General features: G+C 35.1%; 1 non-coding gene across 1 annotated transcript; it reads right to left on the reverse strand.

Moving 5' to 3' along the window:
• Window positions 1–2,435: 2,435 nt before the first annotated feature.
• Window positions 2,436–2,541, reverse strand: LOC122128058. Its single transcript, XR_006151349.1, has one exon. It is a non-coding gene; the product is annotated as a U6 spliceosomal RNA (small nuclear RNA).
• Between the last annotated feature and the right edge of the window lie 20,069 nt (window positions 2,542–22,610).

Raw genomic sequence — 22,610 nt, forward strand, 5'->3', positions numbered from 1 at the left:
TGGTTTGTAACACCTGTAATCCTAACTACTCGGGATACCTACTAAGGAGCCTGAGATATGTGGATAATATTGGGAAGCCAACAGGACAAAATAAATTCATGAGATTATTTTTCAAAATTTTAACGAAATAGCAAAGGGCCAGGAATGGAGATGTAGCTCATATAATAACTCACCAATCTAGAGAGAAAGACGTAGCGAGATGTTGAAGCCCTGATTTCAAACTCTGAGCATGCCAACACGCAGGAATGCACACACACTCACTTTTTCAAAATATCTTCATATCAGTGTTTTGCATTAATTTCTTTGTTAACGATATTATATGGGTAAAATGGGCTTCATAAACTCTTCCATCTCAAAACATTTTTATACATTTTTGTTGTAAAAATACTGTACGGAGGGGTTATAGTTATATGAGCAATGTAATAAGTACATTTCCTATCAAGCATTGTTACCTCCTCCTTTGTTTTCCCCCCACCATTCCTTCCCTTACACCTCCACAAGTACACTCCTCATACCCCAAAGCCCCACCAAATGTCCCTAGCCTAAATTGTAAAGTTCGTTTTTCAAAATAATGTCTTGTGCATCTATTGTTATACAATGGGTCAAACTGTATTCCTATTTAAGCATGTTGTTTTTTTCCTTTCCCTCCCCAAATTAGAGAAGTGTACATTCAAGATGCAGGTGCACCAACATCAAATAAAGTGAAAACAGGGTTATACTGTTGGGGAGGAACGTATAAAAAAGAAAAACAATCACGTCGTACATTATAAATATGTGAGAAACAACAGCAAGAAAGAAAAAAAAACACTTGTGTCTATATCTTGGGGGTTATTTAGCTTAACATCGACTTATCTAGTCATATACACATAGGCTTTCAACTTTTCTGCTTATCCCAGACATATACTAGTTATTGCAAATAAGGGATACCATGGGACCTATGTTTCTTTGGAATTGGCTTACATCAGTTAATATAATTTTTTTCCAAGTCTTTCCATTTCCTAACAAATTGAGCGATGTCATTCTTTCTGATGGAGGCATAGAATTAATATACATATATATATACATATATATATATATATATAGTATATGTGTGTGCGTGTGTGTGTACACACAAATACACACAGAACATTTTCCTTTTTTGTTTTTTAGAGCAACTTAGTTTTCCACTTTCATCATTTTTTCAAATGTTTTTTATTGTGATTAAGTGGTTACAAATTTCCCAAATTTCACAATATTGTGGGATAGTGATGCTTAGTTTAAGTCACAAACACATTCTAACTTCGATGGAGCAAATTGTCTATTATGGTCTACAACATTTATGAATTCTATGAGCTTTGCAATAGAGTTATTTCTTCCATATGTAAACTTTTTTGTTTTGAAATATGTATATTTCTTTTGTATTGCATAGCATAAGCTGTTCCCTCTTTCCCACTTGTTCCCTCCCTCCCTCCAGTGACATTGAGTTGCTTAGTTCATTTTGGTCAATGTCCAGCACAGCTGATGGATCCCACTGTTGTATGTTTTTCCCTGATTCCCTCTAGTTCTGTGTCGTCCTCCTGGTTTCCCTTCAGTGTGCACATATGACGGGCAGAATGGGGTTATTTAGTAGTGATTCGAGCAGATGAGTGGAAGTTCTTGGTTTCTTAAGTGTTGTTAATTTTGTCATATCACCTTACATTTTGGATTTAACATCTACTTATCACGGAGACCATGTGCCATTTGTCTCTTTGCTTTTGGCTTAACTCGCTCAACATGATTTCCTGTAGCTTGATTGATTTCCCTACTAATTTTGTCCTTTCTAATGGCTGGAAAATATTCTGTTGTGTATAGTTACCACAGTTTTTTGATCCATTCATCTCTGGTGGGACATATGGGTTGTTTTCATATCCTGGCTATTGTGAACAGTGCTGCAATAAACATGGAAGTGCATTTGTCCTTGAATATTGGTACCTGTTGTTCAGGATAGATGCCTAGAAGTGGTATGAGTGGGCCATAAGGAAGGTCAATATTTATCTTTCTGAGGACTCACCAGACTGCTTTCCAAAGTGGTTGTGTAAGTGTACATTCACACACACACACACACACACACACACACACACACACAGAGTGAGAGAGAGAGAGACAGAGAGAGAGAGAGAGAGAACATTTTCTTGATCCATTCTTCTACTGAGCAGCATCAGGGTTGGTTCCATATCTTAGCTATGGAAAATAATGCTACAATAAACATTGTTGTGGTGGTAGTTTTAGTATGGACTGGTTTGTGATCATTTGGGAGAATGCCCAAAAGTGGGATTGCTGTATAATAGGGAGCTCTATGTGGAGGCTTTTGAGGAACCTCCAAACTGCTTTCCAAAGTGGATGAACAAGTTTACACTCCCACCAAGAATGCCGTAGGCTTCCCTTCTGGCCATATCCCTTCCAGCATCTGTTGTTGTAAAAATATGGAACGATTCACTAATTTGTACATCATCCTTGTGCAGGGACCATGCTAATCTTCTCTGTATGTTCCAATTTTAGTGTATGTGCAGCCAAATTGAGCACAAAACATTTTTTATATATAAAAAGTAATTGATTTTCTTAAACTAGACAATTCAACAAAAATAAGTTCAAAAGAATTGTGAAATTTTAGAACCATGTGTTTCTTATATAAGCACACATTTAAGAATAAAGTCAAGATTGACATATCAAAAACAAAATAATTCCAGATATTTGTTGTTCATGAGATTTGTAGGAGGAGGCGTTCAATTATTCTACAAAAGGCACTTGTCATAATGATCATTGCAGCAAATGTTAAGGTTTGTTAAAAGTTTTAATGTTTTAAATATGTTTAATTTTGGGATTTGCTTATATATGGCAAAATTAAGTCATAAAATTTTTTGATAACGTATATAATATTTCTGGTAGCATGTACTAGTAAGTATGTACATTTCAGATTTTATAGAAACTTTACTAATGAGAAGTTGCAAAGACTGTGTAAAGAAGCCGAGTGAAGAGTTAAGATTTTAAGTACACAGTTTCTGTTAAATCTTTAGGGCTCCTTTACGTTATATGTTAGTGATGAACAAATAATGATACAATCCACATAAAAATGATGAGATGAACTATAAATAGTAATCTTAGTGAGTAAATTCAAAGGCTACTTATAGCTTTATCCAGTTTTAAATGTACAGGAATATGAGAAAATAGTAAACTCTACTATGTACACTTCAAATACTGAAAACCCTGGTAATTGTTTTGTTTTTTATTTTAGTAATCATTAATATTTAATTATTGTTTTCTTTATTTATAACAACTTTTTGTGAGTCATGATTAAGAGGTACTTTGAGAATATTATTGGGATGGCCACACAATTTTTCATAGGTGCATGTGAATTTACAAAGAGCAAAACTAAAAACAAAATATTGATTAAAAATTATATCAAGTAGAGTCTGAATCAGGAGTGTTGATAAATGTCCACACCTAAAATCTTAACCCTAGGCTGGAGCATCTTATTTAAATATTGTTGAGAATTTCAAGACTTCCTTTATGTAGGGCCCTTAGAAGTATGTACAGCATGCATGTGTACAAAGCCAGTGACAACAGACAAATATGACTAAGTTTCCCCAAAAGGAATCTATGAAGTCAATAGTTATCTTCCCAAGCAGATGAAAAAAATGCATCCAAAATGATTCAGTGCCCCTACATTTGTGGAGTTATTTAAGTTATGGATTCTTTGTTAGACATATTCTTTTCTTTTAAAAATTGTCAAATATTAGTTTATAATAAACTTTGTCTAGTATTTCTTGGTTCAAAACAGAAATCTTGATACAGTTGATGTCACTTGGCTTTCTTACTATCTCAGTTCAAAGCCAACCTAGGCAGGAAAGTCTGTCACATTCTTATCTGTAACCAAACACCAAAAACGCCAGAAGTGGAGTTTGGCTCAAGTAGTAGAGTCCTAGCTTTGGGGGAAGTTGGCCAGGAAAGACATTTCTTCAGGGACATGGTCCAGCCTCTGAGTTCAAGCTCCAGAACCAGGACAAACTAAACAAACAAACAAGAAAAAAACGCACATATTTCTTTGGGACCATCCATAAAGCACTGGTTTGAGAACAGACTCCTTTTGCTGATCATACTCACTGAATCCTGCTTTTTTGGAATACTAATTGCGCTGGAGAATTCAGGACAAGACTAAATGAATTAATAAGTGACTCCTGCAACAACAGAATCATCTCAATAGTGAAACATCCATGCATAAGACAAATTAAAATCTCCAAGTCTTTGTTTCCTTGCAAAAGAAAGCTTTTAAAACAATGTTTATTTCCTTTTGTTCTATGCTGGCCTTCAATTGGCACATTGTTTCCTTTTGAAATACTTTCAAGAAGAAGTTTTCAGACAATTTTTATATGAATAAAGAACACACTCGAAAAAAGTCAAGGACAGTTTCTTCAAGCGTGGATTCTTTTTTTTCTAACAATGAATATATATTTTTTACAGTGAAAATACGGAACAGAGTGGTTACAATTACATGTGCAAGATAATGAGTACAGTTTATATCAAGCATTGTAGCCTACTCCTTGGTTTCCCCTTCCCATCCCTAGACATAAAAGAAATGCAAATCAAAACAACATTGAGATATCACCTCACCCCAGTTAGAATGGGTATAATCAAGAACTCTAATAACAACAGATGCTGGAGGGGATGTGCAGTCCCACTTTTGGGCATTTACCCAAATGTTTACAAACAAGACCACACTAAAGCTACGAGCACAACTAAGTTTATTGCAGCATTATTTACAGCTAAGATCTGGACTGAGTACATTTTTTATCAAGCAATATAGCCTATTCCTTGGTTTCCCCTTCCCATCCTCCCCTCCCCCCTCCACCCAATCCTCCTCCCCCCAACAACAAAGTTGTAAAGTTCGTTTTTGAAATAACGACTTGTACATCTCATTGTTGCAATGGGTCCACCTGTATCCCTATTTAAATGATTTGTTTTTTTTCCGTTCCCCTCCAGAAATTATACCGACATCAAATACAGTGAAATCAGGGGTTATTGTTATCTTGTGGGGAAGGGACATAAAAAGCAACAAGGAAATCATCTTATAAATCTGTTAGAAAAAGTCACATGAAAGAACAAAAAACATTCGAATACATATCTTAGGGTTCATTTCCCTAACATCAACTTATCTGATCTTTTCTGTTTGACTCAGACATATACTAGTTATTGTAAATAAGGAAAACCATGGGACCTATGTTTCTTTGGGCGTGGCTTACTTCAATTAATGTAATTTTTCCAAGTCTTTCCAGTTCCTAACAAATGGGACAATGTCATTCTTTCGGATGGAGGCATAGGATTCCATTGTGTATATATACCACATTTTCTTGATCCATTCATCTACTGAGGGGCATCTGGGTTGGTTCCATACCTTAGCTATGGTAAATAAGGCTGCAATAAACATAGTCGTGCTGGTACCTCTAATGTGGCCTTGTTTGTGAACATTTGGGTAAATGCCCAAAAGTGGGATTGCTAGGTCTTAGGGGAGCTCTGTGTGGAGTCTTTTGAGGAATCTCCAAGAACCGACTTCAGGACCACTGGAATAGAATTGAAAACCCAGAAATGAACCTACAAACCTATAGCCATCTAATCTTCGATAAGAGAGCTAAAAAAATTGAAGAAAGACACCCTCTTCAGGTAAAATGAATGTTTTCAGGCTTCATAGAACTAGCACAAAGACATCTTTGGACATGAGGTAACACGCCTTTCAGAGACAACTTAGTAAATACAAAATATAAAATTTAAATGACTTATAAAAACATTATTCATGTACATATGGCCATATAAGATAATGTTAAGAAAAATGAAACCCAAGATAGGGACACAACTTGTTTATTCTTTATTGAAATTGTTTTTAATGTATCTAAAATGTACCATGTGATTTTTTCGTTTCTCCTCCATGTTCTTCCCGCATGATATAACTCCTGTTTTCACTGGATATGATGTTGGTGCCCTGCATCTTGCATATACATTTTTCTAGTGTGGGGAGGAGAAGGGAAACAACAAAATGCTGAAACAAAGATTCAGGATGACCTATTGTAACAATGATATGAACAAGACACTATGTAGAAAACGAATTTTACAACTTGTGGAGGGGAGGGGGAATTGGTCAGATGGGGAGGGAATGGATAACACAGAAAAAACAAAAGAGGATGTAACAATAAGAAATGTACTCATTACCTTACTTATGTAACTCTAAGCCCTCTGTACATTATTTTTTACTATAAAAACATAAAAGAAACCATTATCCATGAGTACATTAACTTCAAATTCCATAAGTGCTCTTAAATTAAATTTAACTTGGAGAAGATTCTCAGAAAAGTTTATTTGTGTGTGTGTTGTGAATTATTTCCCAAGTGTACACATGTTAACAGTAGAAGAAACAATAGTAATAATAAGAGAAAGAAAAGTTCTGTGTTTAAGTCCAATGGTTCAATATACTATGGAAGACTCTGCAAATAAGACAACATTGAACCAATAAAGCCAAAGCCATTATGTAGATCTATGGGAGTGACATAGAGAAATAATTAATACTAAGAGGAATATGAACGATGAGGCCACTCTCTTTCAACTTCTATCTCTAAATCATGGTTGCTAATCACGCAAATTTGTAAAATGTACAATTGAAGAATAATTCTGGTTCCAAAGTAAGTTAGATATAAGAGCATGGACTTAACTGGAAAAAAAGTCCATGGTGAGAAAGCAGGAATTATACTAGCAATGAACTGGTGGCCAAGATCTCATTTCTTTTTCTTTCTTTCATCTTTTTTCTTTCTTTTTTGTTTTTTTTTTATGGTTGAGGCAGGGTTTGAACTCAGCCTGGGAAATATCTCTCCATTCTTCAGCTCAAGACTAGTGCTCTACCTGTTGAGCCACAGCGCCACTTCCAGTTTTCTGGTGGTTAATTGGAGTTAAGTGCCTCAGAACATTCCTTTCCTACTCATACAGGATTTGAACTGCAATCCTCAGATCTCAGCCTCCTGAGTATCTAGAATTATAGGCGTGAACTCAAGTAATGGAATGCTAGTGATGAGCAAGATTAATGAATGAGGTTGCTGAGGCTTTTGCATACAAACATACAAACATAACATACACATACACACAGAGGCACATATATGTGCAAACACACCTGCACAAATAAAACAACTCTCAGAATATGGAGAAATGTTAGAAAACAATAGAAAATATATCCTGAGTAAGACTAGATCAAGTGATAATTTTTAATATTAGAAAGTCCTCAAGTGAAATTTATTCAAAGTTTGATAATATTACATACCTAGGGACCAGAGATAAAAAGAAAGTCAAGTAATCATTATTAAAGGGATTGGATCCATGGAAGAATGAATCAGAGACCCCTGCAGGTGCATCTGAAAATGTTCATATCCTGTGTGAAATGATAGAACATCTTTGAAAATAGTACATAAACAACTTGAGGAGTCAGTCTAATGAATAAGATCATAGGAGAAGTTGAGAATTGCTAGTCTGTATCTAGATTAAATAAACCACCAAACTATGGAAGGGCAATTTGATACAAGCCTGGAATTCTAGCACTCAAGCTAACACAGGAGATTAGAGAGTGGGATTACATAGTGATACCTTCCCTGGACCAGGTAGTATAATTTTGTCTCAATGAAACAAACCAAACAACAAGAAAGGAATACACAGTTGGAAGTTTGGGCTAATTTTGTCATTATGTTTTGAGAAGGCAAGTTTCCTATTGAAATGCAACTCATATATAATCCTCAGTTGTGTTTTAAATGCTCTCTGCATTACACAACATTCCTAGATGCAAAATGGCTCATGATTCCCAATCAAAAATTTGAAAAAATAAGCATCATTCTGTTGGATTTCAAAGAAATAATGAAGGATTACAAAATTTTAAGCCTGGAAAAATACAAAGTTCATCTAATGTAGGACTTTGTAGATCTTGCTAAATTAGAATTTATATTTAAAATAAATATTTTGGTTTTGTTTCTAATTTCATATTCTATAGGATACTACAAAATTCTTTTTAAGTAGAGGTTTTAATTCACAAATTCACACATGAATCAGGCATTTTATTTGCTTAAAATATTCTTTCAAGCGAGGTATAATTAGAACTTAGTTAATTGATAATTCCAACAGTTCATGTATAAAATGAGATAGTGTGAATAATCTGCACAGAGTTGCCAACAAATGGATGATATTAATTTATTAATTTAGAACAAGCAATTTTTTGAAGCTTTGGTGTAACATGGTATGAAGACAGTAATTGTGTGAGGTCTTGGTTCTTCTATCTATTTGTAATACAGGAAGAAATTTCCTTAATTACATGCCTCTGTATACAATGAGAAAAATGCGAGGTTGGAGTTGGTTTTATTTTTTGGTTTGTTTTCAGGTTTGAACTCTGGGCCTGGCCACTCTCTTTGAGCCGGTTTTTGCTCAAGGCTCATGCCCTACAACTTCAACCTCAGTGCCACTTGAGTCTGGCTTTTCCTGAGAAGTTTATTGGAGATAAGAATCTAAGGAATCTTCCTGACTGGGTGGGCTTTGAACCATAATCTTCTGATCTTAGCCTCCTGAATATCTATGATAGATAAAAATATAAATAATATATTTGCAAGTGCTCTGATTTCTAGAAATCAGAAAAATGTTGCAGCAAAGTTTAGTGTAGTGTACTTTCCACAATAGGAAAGGCATCATATTAGCACAAGTGCAGTATTTTTTCACAATAGTGATAAGCTATTCATGATGTGAATTAACGGAATTTTAAGGTGCACCATACAAATTGGAAACTGTTGGGCTAGGAAGACTTTATGGCATAAAAACTTGGGATTGATGATCACAGAAATAATAGCTTACTCTGATGAACAAATGTTTACTCTTGAGGAATTAATTATTACACATACTTCGTAGTTATATCCTCCACCAGAATGTGGCTATTTTTTGTTGATTTCTCAATATGTAGCACCCAATTAGAAACTGCAGTTATTGCAGAATTAAATAACATACAAACAGGTACTGTTTTGAATATCTCTGATATGGAATGTTCAGAATTTGAAAATGAGTAGTTAGTATTTGTAAGAACTTTGAAGAACACATATATTATGTCCTTTTAACAATTATTCAGTTTTAAAAGTTAGGAGTTTCCATAGAATTAAACTGTTTTCTGTTTTACTATGGGACAATATTAACTTATAATTTTTTTTGAAAATTATGACAGATATATTGTGAAAATATTGTATATTTGGATAACATTCAAGTTGATGAACCTCTGATAAAGAAAGGTGTAATTAATTCAAATTAGATGCCAAATAGTGTTCATTTTTTAAAAGGTAATGCACATAGGATAATATTTACTATAGCAATACAGTGAAATTATACTTTATGTAACTTATTTTTGTTTAATTTTATTTTTAAGGTGATATATATACAGGGGTTGCATTAATTGTAAAGTAGTGAATACATAACATGTCGAAATTTTACCCACTACCTCATTTTTCTCACACTTTTCCTTTCCCCCCAAACCCCTCACAAGTTGTAATGTAAATTTCCAACATTTTGTCTTGTGAGTACTGCTATTGCACTGGTTTGCACTTTGTCCTTTGTCTCCCCAATTTGCTGTTCATCTTGCCTTCTCAAATTAAGATAAATGCATGTGCAATACACACAGTACTGAAATCAAATACAGCAGGGGATAAACTATAGGGGAAAACACAAAAGAAAAGAAATCACGTAGTACATTTAAAAAAAAAAAACAACCACAAAGAAAAACCTCTATTTCCATATCTAGGTGTTTATTTTGCTCATCCTATATGCAAAGCTTTTGAGCTATTCTGCTCATCTGCTAGTGTTATTCTATACATATCCTATTATTACAAATGAGGGAAACTATGGAATCTGTTTCTTTGGGTCTGGCTTATTTTATTTAGCAGGATTTTTAAAAATCTTTCCATTTCCTTTTGAATTGGAAGCATAGAATTCAACCATATATATATATATATATATATATATATAAACAAAATGTGATATATATATATATATATATATCACATTTTGTTGATTCGTTCATCTACTGAATGGCATATTGGTTTGAAAATGTTTGCATGTAAGTATTACTTAGGGTCATTCAAAAATGACAGATGACACCTCCCCAGAAATACTAAAATCATGATTTCTTCTTAAGAAAGGATTTTATGGTGGTACAAGTGTTGAAATATCTGGATGAATGTAATTTATATCTTGCACTGAATTAGGCAGGAAGATATCTAATATTATATAGGATAAAAATGGTAGTGACAAAATATTCCCTTGAGAAAGATATAGGAGTCTGCCAGAAGTATGAAGAAATTCAGATAATTTTAAAGAATTTAAAAATACAAGCTCAAATATGTTTCTTTAAATAAAAATTATGTAAGTGGAAGGGCAAAAGAAGGAGAAGACAGGAAAGTAACTGACAGCAGATCATTGTCCCAAGTTAGAGTATAAAAAGTCATAATCTAGAGTTCGGATGAAGATGGCAGAAGGTCTAGGCTAAACGAGCTATCATGTAGACAACAGTTTTAGTGTTCCAGTCAACAGTCCTAGGCTAGAGAATCACACCCAGTGTGCCATCACAGTACAGAGAGTTTGGCCAGAGATGGAATATCCAGGCAAGGAAACAGATCTGAGAATCAGGGGCCTGAGCCAACATGCCTACAGAGAGAGTCCAGTCAAAAAGATGCCAGACACAGTGTGCGTATTCTACTCAACACCAGGAAGAACTGACAAGGAACAGATATATTCATGCTGCATATCACAGACCATAGAGGGCCCAGTCACCAAGATTCTGGCATGAATAGAACCCTGACATCCTCACTCCTTCTCAGAAAGCAGAGGAAGGAAGGTGGCCCCTCTCCCACCACCAGAGAGCTCCATCTTTGATACTCACAAAGGCCCAGAAATTGATACTGACAAAATGCCCAGACTTTTGACTGTGCAACTACAGGACTTTGGTTGATGCTTGCCTTAAAATAGTGTTCTAGCACAAAAATGGATTCATGGAATCCAATAAAAGACAGCTGAAAGAAGTCAGGGAGACCGGACAGGGAATGTTGAATGGAGCCCAACAGAAGGAATGGGAGTCCAAGGAAACCATAACTGATCAACTAAGTGATTTGAGAATAAACACAACACCAGATTCAAGAAGCTTTTAGAACCACAAATAGAACAGACCATGACAGAATATCACACCGTGACATTATAATCCCCACAGCATCAATTCCAAGGAAAAAATCCTTAAAGCAGTCAAGGAGAAAAGATCAACCACTTACAAAAGGAAACCAATTAGAATAACTTCAGATATCTCAGTGGAGAAAATTACAGCAAGAAGAGCTGCCATGCCCTAAAGACAAACAATTATCATCCAATTATACTGTACCCAGCTATACTCTCCTTCATAACCGAAGGCCAAATAAAAACCTTCCATACCAAAGAACAACTGAAACAATATATATATACACCAAACCAGCCCTATAAATGACACATAACGATGTATTACACATAGAAAATCAACAAGACCACAATAAAGGCAAAGAAACCGCACTCAAACTGACAATCCAAGAACCATAGGAAGAACCCAGTTGCTGCAGCCCCCAAGAAGGGGCATAAAATGGCAGGAACTCCCAAACAGCTCTCAATTCTAACTCTCAACATTAACGGATTGACTCTCCAATTAAGCGCGACATAGACTGTCAATTTGGATTAAAAGAAGCAAGATTCTTCTATCTGCTGCCTTCAGGAGTCTCATATTGCCCATAAAAACAAACACATTTTCAATGTGAAAGGCTGGGACAAAATCTACCAAGCAAACGGCCCACATAAACAGGCGGAATTTGCAATCCTAATAACAGATAAAATAGACTTCTAATTAAAATTAGTGAGAAGAGATAAGGAAGGTTGCTACATACTAATTAAGGGATCTCTCCTTCAGGAGAATATTACAATTTGAAATATCTATTTGCCAAACAACCAAGAACCCAAATTTCTTCAAGAAACACTACTTTCCTTCAAATCTGACATTGATCCAAAGACATTAATTGTTGGGACTTTAACACACCACTTTCCCCACTAGATAGATCAACTCGGGAAAAACTCAACACAGAAACCGCATATCTAAACACCTGCATAGATCAACTATATTTAACAGACATCTACCGTATATTTCACCCAGCAGCATCAGAATACACGTTTTTCTCAGCAGCTCATGGCACATTTCCCACAATAGACCACAATTTAGGTCACAAAACAAACTTTTCCAAATTCAGAAACATAGAAGTTATACCTTGCATTCTCTCACACAACAAGGGAATAAAATTAGAACTCACCACCAAAAGCCACTGAAGAAAGTCCTGTAACACATGGAGGTTGATAAACACACTGTGGAATGACCAGTGGGTCATGAAAGACATTACAAAGGAAATTCAAATATTTATGATATTCATCAAAGATGAACACACAAATTACCACCTACTCTGGGACACAGCAAAGGCAGTACTTAGAGACAAGTTTATAGCCCTGAGTTCCAACACAAACAACTTGTAGATATCTGAAACCAACAATTTAATGGGCCATCTGAGAGCCTCCTTGAATAAGAGCAGGAAGATAATCCCTAATCCAGTAGATGGAAAGAAATGATTTATATTAAATCAGAATTAAAGAATTAGAATCCAAAAATACCACAGAAAGAATCAACAAAAGTAAGAGTTGATTCATCGATAAAATTAGCAAAATTGACAGAACTTTAGCAAATCTTACCAGAAAAAGAAGAGAACACACCCAAATAAATAAACTCAGAGATGAGAATGGACACATCACCACAGAAACAACCAAGATTCAGAACATTATAAGGGAATACTTCTCAAAACATTATGCTAATAAGTTTGAGAACTTGGCAGAAATGGACCTTTTCCTAGCAAATATTGACATGCAGAAACTAAACCAAGATGAGTTAAACCATCTTAACAGGCCCATATCCAACATTGAAATAGAAACAGCAGTAAGAGTCTTCCCATCTAACAAAAGCCCAGATCCTGATGGATTTACAGTGGAATTCTACAAGGCCTTCAAAGAGGAGCTCACACCAACACTCCTCCAAATCTTCAATGAAATTGAAAGTTCATTACCGAACTCATTCTATGAAGCCATCATAACCCTCATCCCAAAACCAGGCAGGCAGTCTTCAAAGAAAGAGAACTATAGACCCATTTCTTGGATGATCATTAATGCAGGAATTCTCAACAGATTTTTGGCCAATCGACTTCAACAATTCATCCAAAAAATCATACACCTCGATCAAACAGGATTCATTTCAGGATTCATTTCATGCAAAGTTGGTTCAATATACACAAATCAATTAATATAATTCATCACATCAACAAGAGCAAGGACAAGAACCACATGGTTATCTCAATAGATTCAGAAAAAGGATTTGACAAGATCCAACACCCCTTTATGTTGCAGATTCTGCAAAGATTAGGAATCCAGGGAACATTCCTCAGTACAACAAAGGCTCTATATGACAAACTTACAGCCAGCATTATACTTAATGGTGAAAAACTAAAGCCATTTCCTCTTAACTCAGGAATGAGACAAGGATGTCCACTGTCTCCACTTCTCTTCAATTTAGAATTAAATGCCCAGTTAAACCATAAAACCAGATGCAAACATTAGAGAGATCCAAATAGGGAAAGAAGAAGTAAAACTCTCCCTCTTTGCAGATGACATGATCTTGTATTTAAAGAAGCCCACGGACTCCACTCTCAAATTACTTAAGCTGATTCAAAATATTGGTAAAGTAGCAGGGTATAAATTTAACGCTCAAAAATCAATGGCTTTTCTGTATGACAACAATGAGAAAAGCATGCTGAAACCAGAAAACAACTCTATTTGTCATAGCCTCACAAAAAATGAAATACCTAGAAATTAACATACCCAAAGAAGTGGAGGATCTCTATGATGAAAACTATAAAAACTTGAAAAAGGAAATCAAAACAGAACTTAGAAAGTGGCAAAAAAAAATCCCATGCTCCTGTATTGGAAGGATCAACATCGTGAAAATGGCAAAACTTCCCAAGGCTATCTAAAATTCAATGTGATTCCTATCAATATTCCAACATCATTCTTCAAGGAAATAGAAAAGGCAATCCAAAAATTCATATGGAACAATAAAAGACCCCAAATAGCAAAAACGATCCTTAACAGAAAGAACAGTGCTGGAGGAATATCAATACCAAATTTCAAACACTACTACAAAACCATTGTAATCAAAACAGCTTGGCACTGGCACAAGAACAGACCTCAGGACCAATGGAATAGAATTGAAAACCCAGAAATAAACCCACAGACCTATAGTCATCTAATATTTGATAAGGGAACTAAAAAAATAGAATGGAAGAAAGACAGCCTCTTCAGTAAATGGTGCTGGCAAAATTGGTTAATCACTTGTAGAAAATCAAAAATAGATCTATAATGTCATCCTGCACCAGAATCATATCCAAATGGATCAAGGACCTCGGAGTCAAAGCAGACACTCTGAAAACATTACAGGTCTGAAATCATTACTAGGTCTCCTTGGCATAAGCCTAAAGTTTCTTAAAAGAGACACAGAAACACAACAAATCAAAGAAAATTTGGAAAAATGGGATTGCATTAAGTTGCAGAGCTTTTGCATGGCAAAGGATATAGCTAGCAAGATCAATAGAAAGCCTACTTATTGGGAGAAGATATTCACTAGCCATACAATGGACAAGGTTATCATATGTAAACTATACCTGGAACTCAAAACATTAAATCCACTAACAACAAATCCTCAAAGAAACAATTGCCCAATAAATAAGTGGCTACATTGCAACAATGAGATGTACAAGTCGTTATGTCGAAAATACAGGAATATCATGAGCATGAGGAAGCTACTCAAAGATTGATACAGAATTGCATGAGCAGCTTGAGAGCACTCAAACAGAAATAAAGGAATGGTGTGAGCAGGCTGAGATCTGTCAAAGAGAGCTACAGGAATCGCATGAACGGGAGGAAGCTAATCAAAGAGTAATACAGGAATTGAGAGACCAGGATGAGAATACACAAAGATAATTAAGGCATTCATGGAATCCATAAGTGGTGAACTAAAAGAACTCAAGGAGTCCACAAAGGGAATACTGAATCTAACCCAGAAGAAGGAATTGGAGTCCAAGGAAACCATAACCAATCAACTAAGTGATTTGAGAATAAACACTGAACACCGAATTAAGGAAGTAAAGAAGTCCATACAAGATCTAAAACAAAGCTCCAACAAAGAATTTGAAGCCATCAAAGCTGACCAACTAGAAACAAAAGAAAAAAAAAACAAAGTAGAATGTCTTGATAGTAGGCTAGAACTTGCAGAAGATTGAATCTCCAGGATTGAAGACAGCATGGATATTATAGAGAAAAAACATATAACCATCCAAGACAAATCCAAGAAATACGATAGATCTATTCAACATTTGGAAGACACCATCAGAAGGCCTAATCTGAGGATAATGGGTGTAGAGGAACACTTCAAAACAAGTTAATGGTCTAGGAAATTTGTTTAACAGGATCCTAGCAGAGAACTTCCCAAACATGAAAAAAGATAGACTTATTCAGATACAATAAGTTTTAGGACTCCAAATAGACCAGACCAGAATAGGACATCCCACTGTCACATTATAACCCACAATGGATCAATTCAGACCAATGAAAAGATCCTTAAAGCTGTCAAGGAGAAAAGATGAATCACCTATAAGGGGAAACCAATTAGAATCACCTCAAATTTCTCATCAAAGACAATCAAAGCAAGAAGAACCTGGAATGATGTATGCCATGCACTACAGACAAACAACTATCAACCAAGAATACTGTACCCAGCTTACTCTCCTTCATAACCGAAGGTAAACTAAAAACCTTCCATACCAAAGAACAACTGAAACAATATATATCCACCAAACCAGCCCTACAAAAGATTCTTAATGATTTTCTACATAGAGAAAACCAACAAGACCACAATAAAGGCCAAGAAATCACACCCAAACTGAGCACCCAAGAACCATAGGAAGAACCCAGTAGCTGCAGCCCCCAAGAATGTGCACAAAATGGCAGAAACTCCCAAATACCTCTCAGTCCTATCTGTCAACATTAACGGACTTAACTCTCCAATTAAGCAACATAGACTGCCCAGTTGGATTAAAAAGCAAGATCCTTCTATCTATTCCCTTCAGGAGTCACATCTTGCCCATAAAAACAACATTTTCAACATGAAAGGCTGGAACCAAAGCAAACGGCCCCCATAAACAGGCGGGAGTTGCAATCCTAATATCAGGTAAAATAGACTTCAAATTAAAATTAGTAAGAAGTGATAAAGAAGGTCACTACATACTAATAATTAAGGGACCTCTCCTCCATGAGAATATTACAATTGTAAATACCTATTCACCAAACAAAGGAGCACCCAAATTTATCCAAGAAACACTACTTTTCCTCATATCCCACATATATCCAAAAACATTAATTGTTGGGGACTTTAACACACCAATTTCCCCACTAGATAGATCAACTCGAGAAATCACAAATCTAATCAACTGCATAGATCAACCAGTTTTAACAGATATCTACTGAATATTTCACCCAGCAGCATAAGAATACACGTTTTTCTCAGCAACACATGGAACATTTTCCAAAATAGTCCACATTTTAGGCCACAAAGCAAACTTGTCCAAATTCAAAAGCATTGAACTTATACCTCTCAGACTACAAGGGAATAAAATTAGAACTCACCACCAAAAGCCACCAAAGAAAGTCCTGTAACACATGGAGGCCGAACAACACACTACTGAATCACGAGTGGGTCATGGAAGATATTAGAAAGGATATTCAAATGTGCATGATATTCAACAAAAATGAACACACAAATTACCAGCTCCTCTGGGACACAGCAAAGGCAGTACTCAGGGGCAATTTTATAGCTCTGAATTCCTACATCAACAAAGTGGAAAGATCTGAAACCAACAGTTTAATAAGGCATCTGACCCTCCTTAAATAAGAGCAGCAATATAAACCCCAATCCAGTAGAAGGAAAGAAATAATTAAAATTAAGTCAGAATTAAATAAATTAGAATCCACAAAAAACCATAGAAAGTATCAACAAAAAATGAGTTGGTTCTTCTAAAAAATTAACAAAATTGACAGACCCTTAGCAAACCTTATCAGAAAAACAAGAGTACAACCCAAAAAAATAAACTCAGAGATTAGAATAGAAACATCACCGGAGAAACAACCAAGATTCAGAACATTATAAGGGAATACTTCTCAAAATTTATACTAATAAATTTGAGAACATGGCAGAAATGGACCTTTTCCTAGCAAATATTGACATGCTGAAACTAAACCAAGATGAGTTAAATCATTTTAACAGGCCCATATCAAGTATTGATGTAGAAACAGCAATTAGAGTCCTCCCATCTAAGAAAAGCCCAGGACCAGATGGTTTTACAGCAGAATTCTACAAGGCATTCAAAGCACAGCTCACACAAATACTCCTCCAACTCTTCAATGAAATTGAACGAGAAAGTTCACAACCGAACTCATTCTATGAAGCCATCATAACCCTTATCCCAAAACCAGGCAGGGACTCATCAAAGAAAGAGAACTATAGACCCCACCTTGCAAATCTTTCTTGGTTTCTTTCTTTCCTTCCTTTTTAGTGCTGGGGATTGAACCCAGGGCCCTGTGCATATTAAGGAAGTTCCATAATACCAAGCAATATGGTCATTTCAATTGCTCCAATTTCACTCTTCAATTAACTGGTACCTTGTTCCTGATACTTTACGTGCCTTGATCATAATATTTAGAGATTTCTGCACTTCATAAGATTTTCTTCATTTTACAGAATATTTGTTTTCTCCCTTCCTATGTGTCAAGATACTGAGCAATAAAGATTTTCTTGAACTCCCCAGGCAGAGTTCATGGCTCATTATCAGGTTCTATTTTACTATGTATATCATTATATTATTACATTTACAATAACAACTCACTTAAATAATTGTTTCTCTTCTTCAGTCTACTGGTAGATCCATGTCCAATCCTAGCTTTTATATAAACAGGAATAGAATTTTTCTCGTCTTATTTTCCACTTTTTGACATGGTGCAAATTTTCCTGATCATGTAGAATTGTTTTTATCCATGAATATTTTTTCAGGACATTTCTGCATATTGTGCATAATACACTAAAGAGATTTCCAGCCAAAGAAAACAACTCAGAATTCTAGAGATTAATGACTGTACTCTGGGTTCTTGTGCACTTGGCACTGGATTTGGCATCTCAGTGTTACAGCAATATATATATATATATATTGAAAGTTGCTTTCTTTTTGGTTTCCCATTTTCAGCTATATGAAACATTTAAGTTGCATAGCAAGTTAACCATGGAAATATTAGCTGGTAATCTTTTTAAAAATATTTTTATTGTAAAGAAACTGTATAGAGGGGTTACAGGGTTCAGTTACAGCATGGTAATGAGTACATTTCCTATTGAGCATTGTTACCCCATCCTCTGTTTTCCCCCTACATTTCCTTCCCTCCTTACTTCCCCAACTCCTCCTTCCCCCTACCCTGAAGTTGTGAAGTTAGTTTTCAACATAGTTTATTGTACTTCTCATTGTTACAATTGGTCAACCTGTATCCTTGTTTCAGCATTTTGTTGTTTCCCTTCCCCTTCCCAAATTAGAAAAATGTATATACATGATGTAGAGAACTGGAATCAAATGCAGTGACAACAGAGGATATGTGAGCTAGTAATCTTTAACTTTTAAATTCAAAAACAAAAATAAGCAATGAATGATAAAATTTGTTCATAAGGGAACCCTCAGCCTTCCGTTTGATACTCTGATTCTTCCATTAAAATAAAATATTGTTAGAATCAAGTTCTGATCCAGGTTAAAATGCTAATACACGTGGAAATGATGACGTTGAGTTGGTATTAGTTAAATATGCCTTCCTATTAATGAAATACATGGAAAATGTTTTTACAAAAACTGGATGATAACAAGAGGGATTTTCGACAAAAGCATTATAATGGGTAAGGTGTGTAAAAGTTACAAAACTGGAACTGCATGCTGGGAAAAATATAAACTGTATGGGGAGGAGTAACGTACTGTTTTAGATGAGCCAAGTTAAGATAGATCATTATGTAACAAGAAATTTTGGTTCTTTCTAACAACTAGCAGATACTTATCTAATTATAAAAAATAAATACTAGAATGAAAAATCCAAATGAACTTTAATGATGCATTTAATATTTTGGAGACAACAAAATTTTCAGTGTTAGGGACAGTTTAATTAATTATGGAATTTATAAGCACTGGACTCCCATGCAATCATTGTAAGTGATGTTCTTAGAACAGTATGAAATTTCTAAGGATAGGAAATATATGAATGATATAATGAGATGAAAAGTCAACTTATAAAGTAGGCTCACACCTGTATCTTACCTACTCACAAGGGTGAGATTTGAATATTATGGTTCAAAGCCAGCCACCAGAGGAATATCCATTTAACCACCAAAATGACAGAAATGGGCCTGTGGCTAGTGCTGTGGGGAAAAAAAAAAGCAGAGAACAGTGTGTAGGCCCTGGATTCAAGCTCCAGTTTGGGCAATAAACAAATGAATAATCAAACAAATATATGACCCCAAATTTTAGGAAAATATGCATATGCATATATGCATGGCAGAGGGGTCTAACCGTGGTGTTCCAGTGTTTACATTGTGGAGTTCCAGGATGGGAACATCACAAACATTTAATTAAAGGAAATCAAATATAACAATATGTTGGAAATGATCTGTACAACTTTGGAGGGATTGAGAGAATGAAGGAAAGAGGAAGAAAAATGAGGGAGAGGGTAACAAGTTAGATAAGAAATGTTATCACTACCTTACTTATGTAACTGTAACCCCTCTGTACATCACCTTGACAATAATATTAAAATAAAAAATAAAAACAAAACAAAAGCTTTTATTTATATCATTATATTTAAAAGTATACTTTAAAAGAGTTATAGGCATGTTTTAAATTTCTAATGCGTTGCCCCACTCTACTGGAGTATACTGGAATATGGGGAGAATTACTTACACATGAGTCCATGAGTAAGGACCGTAAAAGAATTCCATAAAGAAATGTCAACATGGACCAAAGGGTCCTACCCATAATACCTTCCTTCTATAGCAAATCCACATAATTTAATCATTTAAAGACAAATGATGAACCAACGTCTCCATTTGTAGAAATACATACTTGTGACAAGGATGGAAAAGGCACTGAGACCCAAAGTGAATGATGCACAATTTTAAGGAAGATTCCATAGATAAAGGAATGTGTCCCACACACTTCCAACTGTAAATCTGGGAAAGTCAGTCATCTTTGTCATACTAATAAAAACCACAAAAAAGCTAACTGTGGGATTCAAAAAGATTGCATGAGAACAAGTGTTCATTGTGACAGCACAGTAACTTCAGTGCAAATTACTATGTCTCTCTTTCCTTGCCTTATTCCCACCTCATTCTTGAATTCTGAAGGTGAGATTCTGGGGAGCCAGTTCCCTTTGGTCTAGTAATTAATGAAAGTGAACAGGTGATTGGAGATACAATTTCTTCACATAGTTCTTAGATTCCCATTTTTTATTAAGCTTACGGAGAAATAATGGGATTGCAAAACACAAGAAAGTCTTAACTTTTCCACTAATTTCTAAAATGTCTGCTGTAAGAACAACAAAATTAACGAAAGAAACAACTCAGAAACCATATAAAGGTATTTGTGGTGTATTGATACCAGGAGAAATTGAAATGTCACATATAAATATCAAATTACATTTACAAAGCACAAACTCTAATTCTTCACTGAGCTAATGTGATAATTACACATTTATATTTTCCAACAAAATCACCATTGAGAATACCACAGTCAATTTCAATCACAGAAGCAAAGCTGCAAAGAACTGCTAAAATTTTTACCTATTCTTTCCTGGAGTTGAGAGGTTTGATTCTGCTGACGTTGACTGTTTGATCCTCTTCCTCCTCACAAATAAGTGTGCCTATGTAGAACAATTTATACCTATATCTTAACTTCATGGGTGTCTAGCCTTTCTGGTTGGATCTTCAGTCTGAGTATCACCTATGGAGCATATATAGTTTATGAACATGGACCATGCCTTAACAAACTAAAATATGCTCTAAAACAGTTCTAACAGAAACATCTGTGATAATGGAAATATTCTATATATGCATTGTCTAACAGACTAGCCACTGGCTATATGTGGCTAATGAATCTTAAATGTGAATAGTGTCTGAAAAATTAATTCTTCCAATTTCAGTTAAATGAAATTTTAAATAATAAGATTCATTTACTCACTTTTAACTGAACAGCTCAGTTTCCAAATAAGGAAGCTGAAGTTCTCACAAAGATGATGATAAAATATAATCCAAGTGAAGAATTTTCCATTAGATACTAACTGAATGCCTGTGAATTATCTGAGTTTTCCTGTCTTATAGAATTCAGCCATCACTCACCTAGATTGACAGCTGGGAGGAAAGGGGTGGGAGATAAACACAAGCTACTTGGGATACTGAAAATTGCTCCTTGAAGATGAGGGTTATGCATGAATCTTTTCTATATTTAGTAGACAGCAAAGTGTGTGGAATCCTGAAGGTAGAAAAATAATGATTGTATTTCAATCAAACAGGTGCTCTTTTTTTATCAAAATGGGAGAGAAGTCAGACAGGTGAATTCTATAAATATACAAACAATATAGAGAAAATTTGCTACATTCTATTCCATGATAGGCCCTGGCATAAACGTTGGCACTCTGTACATACTATGTAAATATTCACACACTAAAAAACAGAAATGTAATCTTTTATTACTGTTAAAATACATAGAATATCTTCATAATATATATTTGTGGGCCTATTTTTTCCTTAATTTCTTCCACACCTACATTAAGAAATGCCTCTAAGAAAAAAGCTTCTAGATGTGTTAAATTTGAATTCCATCTATTTATTTTGTTGAATTGTATTCTAGATAGGACTGAGGGCTTAGGGCTAGAAAAATAATAAGTATTCTCAACAAATTGTCATGCCTCCTTTTTAAGGGGAGCTAAACGTTTATTAGGAGAAATATATATTGGTCTTAGTAGGTAGGAACATTCAAGAAACAAAAGAAAAAAAACAATTCCACGGCAGACTCAAGTGTTTGCATATCTTCAAGTGAACACTAGCTGCTCTATATTCCATAGTATATTTGCAAGCTTTTTCTAAGCTATTGTCATTCTCCAGAGTAAAGTTCAAGCATGCCTATTGCTCATTAGAAAGATTGAAGTTGCTCAAGCTCAGAACCCATTGTTTGTACAGGCTTCACATGGCTATCTTTACTTCACTCAGTGGCACTGAGGGATGGGAGCTACACTGGTAATATATAAATATACACATACACACATATCTCACTGGCTTTCACTATTACTGTAAAAATTAAGTCCTTTTTGTCTCTGACCCA

The sequence above is a fragment of the Dipodomys spectabilis genome, unplaced genomic scaffold (genome assembly GCF_019054845.1).
Source record: "Dipodomys spectabilis isolate Male_0828 unplaced genomic scaffold, ASM1905484v1 ptg000010l, whole genome shotgun sequence".
In the NCBI taxonomy this organism is placed as follows: domain Eukaryota; kingdom Metazoa; phylum Chordata; class Mammalia; order Rodentia; family Heteromyidae; genus Dipodomys; species Dipodomys spectabilis.